The sequence below is a fragment of the Eschrichtius robustus genome, chromosome 7 (assembly GCF_028021215.1).
Source record: "Eschrichtius robustus isolate mEscRob2 chromosome 7, mEscRob2.pri, whole genome shotgun sequence".
Lineage (NCBI taxonomy): Eukaryota > Metazoa > Chordata > Mammalia > Artiodactyla > Eschrichtiidae > Eschrichtius > Eschrichtius robustus.
Window position 1 is genome coordinate 104,167,373 of NC_090830.1, and position 8,209 is coordinate 104,175,581.

The window sequence follows — 8,209 nt, forward strand, 5'->3', positions numbered from 1 at the left end:
AAAGTGGCCTGCAGGTGGGGCTGGTCTGCAAACTATTTGTTACCAGCCCGTGGAGAGGTGAAAACAAAAATTGAGAGGAAACTTTTATAGCAGTTTGACATTGATGCAATGTTTTAAATTTCTTTTCTCTTTTTTCTTTTGTCTTTTTTTTTTTCTTTTTAAGGCCGTGCCGTGCAGCATGTGGGATCTTAGTTCCCCAACCAGGGATCGAACTCGTGCCCCCTGCATTGGGAGCATGGAGTTTTAACCACCGGCCTGCCAGGGAAGTCCTCTTAAATTTCTTTAACTAAAATATTGGTCTGCAACAAATTGGAAATTAAGAGGAAAACAGAAACAGTAGTCCCTCACAGATAACTTGAAAGGTAGAAGAAAGATATCTGGTTTTTTTTTTTTACCACTAGACCCATCACTTAGCACAGGCTGACACGTAGCAGTTCCTCAGTAAATTTTTGTTGAGTGAATAGTGGTTAAGTGATTGGGCTCTAGATGGATCTGGATTTGAATTTTACCCTATCCCACACCAATTTTACAGCCTTGAACATATTACATAACCTTTATAAGCCTTACAGTACTTATCTCATAGGTTTGTTGAGGGAACTAAATGATTTTCTGTATGTGCCACTAAGTGCTGTACTTGGCAAAAACTGGTTATTGTAATTATATTATTATTTCCCTGAATCCCCAGGACCAGTGGTTGAGTTATCAAACACAGAATTTTAAAACAGCAAAATTTATTTGCCACTGGACTGGTCCCTTTGTTCCAATGAAACCTTAAGAAGCTCAAATATGAGGTATGTATGTCCCTAGGAGGCTGAGGATCTCAGCTTGAAAAAGACTGACAAAAGCACACAGACAGACATGATGGCAACCTGGTTGGGGAAGGAAGACATACCCATAACCCAAGCCTGCATCATATTCCTACAGTACAGAAGAAACAAACTCCACTCAAATGAACTCATGATCAAAAGTCCAAAACAATCCACTGTGAGCATAAGTCAGTAGACACAACCTTAGAGCTTTAGCACCCTCACAAACTTAATGTAGGATAACTATGGAATAAGAATATTTGAAATGATTGGCTGGGGGAGGAAAGCATAAAAACCATTAGAAAAGATGACACTGAAAAAGGCAAAGTAGATTTGAAAAGCTAAGTCTTTTGGGGAACTAAAAAAATGTATAATTAATGAAATTAAGAGCCCCGTGGACAGATTAAAGCACAGATTGGGCATCTATGAAGAGAGAATTGGTGACCTAGAAGATAAATCAGGAAGATACCCTGGTCATAGCAGAGGAAGGGATGGGAACTAGGAAAAGGCTAAGAAACATGGAGAATAGAATGAGAAGGTCCAACATAATAGGGGAAGGAAGATATTTGAAGATTTTTCCAGAATTTTAAAGGAGGTATGGCTCCTCAAATTAAGAAAGTGTAACAAATATCTAGGAGAGTGAATAAAAACAAGTCTGTTTCTAGACATATAGTACAACTACAAAAGACAAGAGAAAAATCTAAAAGCAACTAAAAAGAAAAGTTACCTGCAAAGGAATTAGTAGTTACTACCTGCAAAGGAATAACTACGCTTGTAGCAGGCTTCTCAATGGCAGCAATATAGGCCAGAAGACAATAAAATAAGTTGTAAGTGTTGAAAAGAATTGATGTTAGCCTTGAAATCTATACAGAGGTAAATTAGCATTCAAAAGAGAGGATGAAAAACACATTTTCAGATTTTGCTGAAAGAACTCATAGGATTTATTCCAGAAGGAAGGCAGTTGAAGCCAGAAGGAAGGAGTGGACTGCAAGAAGCATGGTGAACAAAGAAATTGGTAAACGTGTTGGTAAACAGACTGAAATTATACTCGTGTAAAAAAAAGAATAAGTACTTTATTAACTGATAAGGAATCATCTTCAAGATACAATAAATGAAAAAAGTAAGAGGTTGATGACTGTGTATGATTTGGTAGTCTATTTGTGTAAAACAGGAAAAAGTACAATATACATTGGCTTCTTTATGCGTAAAACACCTCCGGGATACACACAAACTATTGGGAGGACACCTAGGTGCCAGGGGACAGAGGTGTTGAAGAGACTTTTTACTGTATAGTCTTTTATTCCTTTTGAATTTTGTAGCAGGACTATTTTTTTATATTTATTTATTTTATTTATTTTTGGCTGCGCTGGGTATTCGTTGCTGTGCGCGGGCTTTCTCTAGTTGCGGCGAGCAGGGGCTACTCTTTGTTGCGGTGCCCGAGCTTCTCGTTGAGGTAGCTTCTCTTGTTGCGGAGCACGGGCTCTAGGCGCGCAGGCTTCAGTAGCTGTGGCTCGCGGGCTCGGTTGTTGTGGCTCACGGGCTCTAGAGCAGAGGCTCAGTAGTTGTGGTGCATGGGCTTAGTTGCTTCATGGCATGTGGGATCTTCCCGGACCAGGGCTCGAACCCATGTCCCCTGCATTGGCAGTTGGATTCTTAACCACTGCACCACCAGGGAAGTCCCTAGCAGGACTGTTTTATCTATTTAAACAAAACTATTTAAGCATTGTCTATAAAAATACCATAGGAGTAATAAATAGATATGAGATTTTAAAAGCAAGGTGGAATTTAAAGTACTACTTGATCATAATATGGAAGATAGGAGAAACTTTAAAGTGTTGATGAGCTTCAGAGTTTAAGTATGCATATTAAAATTTTAAGAATAATCACTAAAAGAGTAGAAATAGAACTGTAAAGATGAAAAAAAGGTAAAAGAACACTCCAACAAAAGTGGGGATCATATGGGGACTCATGTACTTTTTTTCTCCCAAAAGGTATGAAAGAATCTTAAATGAGTAGGAAATTATCTGTAAAGGGGTAAGAACAGGCTGGACATTCCTGAAGGGGAGGGGGGCGTCAGCGAGAGGACCAGATGTCAAGAATAGCATTAAGGCTCCAGTAACTAAGTGTAATAATATTGGTGCAGGGATGGATTCATCTGACCAACTGAACAGAGTATAAATGGGATTTTTATATACACCAGAGGTAGCACTACAGATCATGTGGGAAGAAGGAGCTGTTCAATAAATTGTTAGGAAACAACTGGTTATGCACATGGGAAGAATTTGTATATCTGGATGCATACACAAAAATCACTTCCAGATGGATTTTATATGGGACTTAATATGAAAATCAAAATATTTTAAATGTTAAGAAAATACAGAAGAAGACTTTCTGATTTGGGGAAAAGAAAGAGCTTTTAACTGAGCTTCAAAGAACACTTAACCCTAAAAGAAAAGATTGATAAATTTGTATTAAAATTAAGAACATCTGTTCATCAAACGACCTTTGTAAAGAAAGTAAAGAGGCAGGTCACAAAGTGGGAGAAAATATTTGCAACACATTTAAAGGGCAAAGGATTCATATCCAGGATATACTAAACTAAGGGGGAAAATGAGTAAAAAATAAACAGGCATTTCTCAAAATGGGAGACCCCAGTGACCACTAAGCATTCAAAAAAATGCTCAGCCGTATTGGTAATCAGGGAAATTCAAATTAGGTAACATGGTAATACCATTTTACACCTGCTGGAATTGACAATATAAAAAACTTGACAATGCAGACTATTAGAGGATGTGGATCTCTTACACATTGCTGTGGGTCTAAGTGCTTTGGAAAACAATTTGACATTACCAGTAAAATGAAAGTGCCTACTTCTGGGTATATAAAGAGGAAACAATAAAAGCAATAAAAAGAAAATAATGTTACGTAGAAACAAAATAAGACTGGCACAAATAGGATACTATATGCTATTCTTGGATAGAAAAGTTCAATATTATAATGATTTTGGTTATCCTTAAGTAAGTATATAAATTTGCCATGACCTAGTAACATACCGGATTGACATATACACACTACTATATATAAAATAGATAACTAATAAGAACCTACTGTACAGCACAGGGAACTCTGCTCAGTACTCTGTAATGACCTATATGGCAATAGAATCTAAAAAAGAGTGGATATATGTATATGTATAACTGATGAACTTTGCTGTACAGCAGAAACTAACACAACTTTGTAAATCAACTATACTCCAATAAAAATTAATTTAAACAAAAAATAGCAACCCTTTTGAGGGAAGGGGTGGGAAACTATGCAAACTGATTCTAAAGCTACTGTGGAAAAATAGATATACAAGGATTCTTATAAAAAGTTTCTGAGAAAAAAGTACTGAAGGGCTACTAGCCATATCACATATTAAAAATATTTTTTAAACTATTAAACAGTAATACTGGCACATAAGCTAAATTACTGGAATGGAATAGAGAGTCCAGAAATGGTCTCAGATCTACGGTAGGAAAGGTAGGATATTATGAAACTGTGGGAAAGATAATGGTCTTGCAACAACTGAGGAGCCATCAGGACAAAATAAAGTTGGACCCTTGTTTCTAACATCAAAATACTTCAGTTGAGTCAAATATGTAATGATAGAAAGTGAAACTACGAAATTACAAGAAGAAAAACAGAACAATGTTACCAATATTGGTATAGCAAAGACCTTTCTGATTATAACAAAACCCAGAAGCTCTGAACAGAGAGATTGATAAATCCAACTTCACAAAAATTTTGTCTGCAAAGCTAAAAGATGAATGGCAAACCATAAGAAATATTTGCAGCACATAAACGAAGAATTTATTTTTTTAACATTAAAAGCTCTTCAGAATCAGGAATCAAAACACCAACAACCCAATAGAAAATGAGCAGTACACAGAGAAGGAAATTAAAATGGCATTTAAAGAGGAGAAATGCAGCTGAACTCTGTACCGTGGTACCATTTTCCGCTTCTCCTACTAGTAGAGAAAAGATGGAGTGATATTCAGAATATTTAACAGCCAGGCACTGACCAGTCAGAAGAGACTGAAGACCGCCTCTTCTGCCTGGTGTTAACCCTTTAGTTGCGGGATGGTGGGAGACTGGGGGGGAAGTAGGGCCTCTGGGCTATCTCGGAGGCTCTAGATAGCAGAGAGGAGCACTCAGGACTGGGGGCAGCAGGTAGTTACCAGCGGGCACTGAAGCATGCCGATATTTAACAGCCAGTACAGTCCCACTGGTGGAGGAAAATACCTCTCTTGCTTCATCGAGAAACAGCCTCTAGAAGGAAAACTGAGCAGTACTTGTCCAAATTTTAAATGGGTATACCCTCTGAGGAAGAGGACCTGTGGTAAGGAAATACATTACAGCATTATTGGGAAAGACAGAGTTATAAGCAGCACATCTCTCCATCAGTAGGGGACTCGTTAAATAAATTACAGCGCATTCATACACCAGAAAGTCTGGAACCATGAAGAGAATGAGCCAGTCCTACATGTACTGATCGAGATAGATTATTGAGTGGAAAAAACAAAAGCAAGGTTCAGAACTGTGTGTGGAGTCAGCTACCATTGTAAAATACAGAGAGGAAATACCAACACACAGGCATACTTGTGCTGAGGAAGAGATCCGGGTGGCAGGAGACATAGGGGTGGAATGAAAGCGAACTTTCTATTCTGTATCTATTATACTTAGAATTTTGTACTTTGTGCACTCATTTAAAAATATTTGTCTAAAGATGAGATTTGAGTTAGGTTAATATCTAAGAGATTTTTGTAAGCTGTAAGTCTGGAAAAGTGTGACCAAAACTGAACTGAGAAATCCCCCAAGAGGGGGTGGGGGGGAGGGATGATTTGGGAGATTGGGATTGACATATATACACTATGATGTATAAATACGTAACTAATGAGAACCTACTGTATAGCACAGGGAACTCTACTCAGTGCTCTGTGGTGACCTAAATGGGAAGGAAATCCAAAAAAGAGAGGATATATGTATACGTATAGTTGATTCACTTTGCTGTACAGTAGAAACTAACACAACATTGTAAAGCAACTATACTCCAATAAAAATTAATTTTAAAAAAAAAGAAAGAAGTCCCCCAAACCTGCTCTGCCTTCAGTCTTCCTCTTCGTAGTGAAAGGCCTCTCCATCCGTCCAGTTGTTCAAGACAAAAACCTTGGAAGTCAGCGTCCTCTTTCCCTCACAGCCTACATCAGCTCACCTGGCCTCCCTGCTTTCACCCTTGTCCACTACCGACCCCTCCCCAAGCCCACGCCCAGGTCCCTTAGTCTACTTTCAACTCAGGAGCCAGAGTGATCCTTTTGAAGCATAAGTCAGCTATGTCACAAAACCCTGCAGTGACTCCCCATTTCACTTAGAGTAAAAAGCTGAAGTCCTTAGAATACCGAGGTTGACCCTACTCGATCTGCCGCTGCACCCCTGTGATGCCGTTTCTCACTCGACCCCTGGCCACTCCAGCCTTCTTAGCATGGGCATGCCCCCCACCCTCAGGGCCTTTGCAGGGGCCGTTTCTGCAGCTAGAATGCTCTTGCCCAGCATTCTCTGTAATTCGTTCCCCACCTTCCTGGTTGTTCAGGTATCACCTTCTCAGGAAGTTTCTCCAGAACTACCTTTTTTTTTTAAAAAAAAAAAATGATGACTAACTTTCGGTTATTATTTTCTTAATGGGTCAGAAAAGCTCAAAGTCAATAGCACTATTGTTTTTTTTTAATTTATTTATTTATGGCTGTGTTGGGTCTTCGTTTCTGTGCGAGGGCTTTCTCTAGTTGCGGCAAGCGGGGGCCACTCTTCATCGCGGTGCGCGGGCCTCTCACAATCAGGGCCTCTCTTGTAGCGGAGCACAGGCTCCAGACGCACAGGCTCAGTAGTTGTGGCTCACGGGCCTAGTTGCTCCGCGGCATGTGGGATCTTTCCAGACCAGGGCTCGAACCCGTGTACCCTGCATTGGCAGGCAGATTCTCAACCACTGCGCCACCAGGGAAGCCCAGAACTACGTTATTTTAAATGCCATTGCATACTCCCCATCTCCCTTAACTTACTCCCAGTCCTCTCTACCCTGCTCTATTTTTCCCTATTAAACTAAAAAGTTCTAAATTCATGTAATTAACATATTTATTCTCGGTCTCCCCACACTAAAAGGTAAACTTCACAAGGGTGGATTCCACTGATGTAGCCCCAGTGCCTCGAACAGTGCCTGGCACATAGGTGGTGCCCCATAAACAATTGTTAAGTGAGTGAGTGGGCTTATATGATCTTCACTCTGTTCTTTTAAAGTCTACTCACCATTATATGGAGAAATGGCTAGTACTGGCATTACCAGCAGCAACAGTAACAAGTTGTTTATCAAATCCACTACCAGCAATAACACCAATAATCATAGCTATCATTTTTTAAATTCACTACCGGTAATAATAATATCAATAATCACAGTTCTCAATTCACTATCAGTTGGATCAGTAATCACAATTACCATGTACTAAATGCCTGCATCATAAACCAGATAATCCCACATGAAGGGAACTGGAGCTCCAGAGTTAAAGAAACTTCACCAAAGCCAAGGCTGTTAAGTCTTTTCCGATTCCTTTTGCCTGTGTTTCTCAGCCCTCCTAAGTGGTGCTGTGCTCTTAGCGAGCAGTAAATCAGCCCTGGGGAGACAGGAGTCTTTCATGTAGGCTCTGTGGGAGTGTCACTGGTTGCCTCTACCATATGGAGATGCAGGGTGGGTAGGTCTTTCCTGGGACGTCTAGTCTCCGATCAGGGGAATTAACTGCTGCCCTGGAGCCAGCACTCCTCACCTCAGTCAATGTGCAGAATCTGTCAGAGGAGCTTTATGACTCTAAAGGCAGAAAACTGCACTACCATGCTTGGAGGCTTGGCCCAAAAAGGAAGTTGATGAAAATCTAACTGCCTGCCTCAGTGCCTCCCCTTTTGAAGCAGATGCTGGAAAGTATGCTTTTACTTAGAACTTCTAATCAGCTGAGTTGTAAACTGACCAATTGGAGGAACAGATGGATTCTGGATGGAGCTGTAATCTAGAGGTGGAAACTGATTTCTTTTGATAGTTTCAACCCTGCATTTATGTCAAGAGGAAACAGTGGGAACTCTTCTGGGGGAGTGTTCTGTCCCAGGAAGAGTAGAATGTTTCTGTTCTGACCACTGAATACAGGGAGAACTAATCTAGGCAGAAATGACCTGCCTGAAGTTTAGTAGATTTCATTGTAAAAAAGCTAGCAGATTCCAGTGGAAGCGAATGTAGGCAATTTGTATTTATAGACAGGGATTAAATAAACCAGTCTGACAGGAGTCTCTGCAAGCAGTTGTTTGGGAATAAGGTAGATCCATCTGCATGC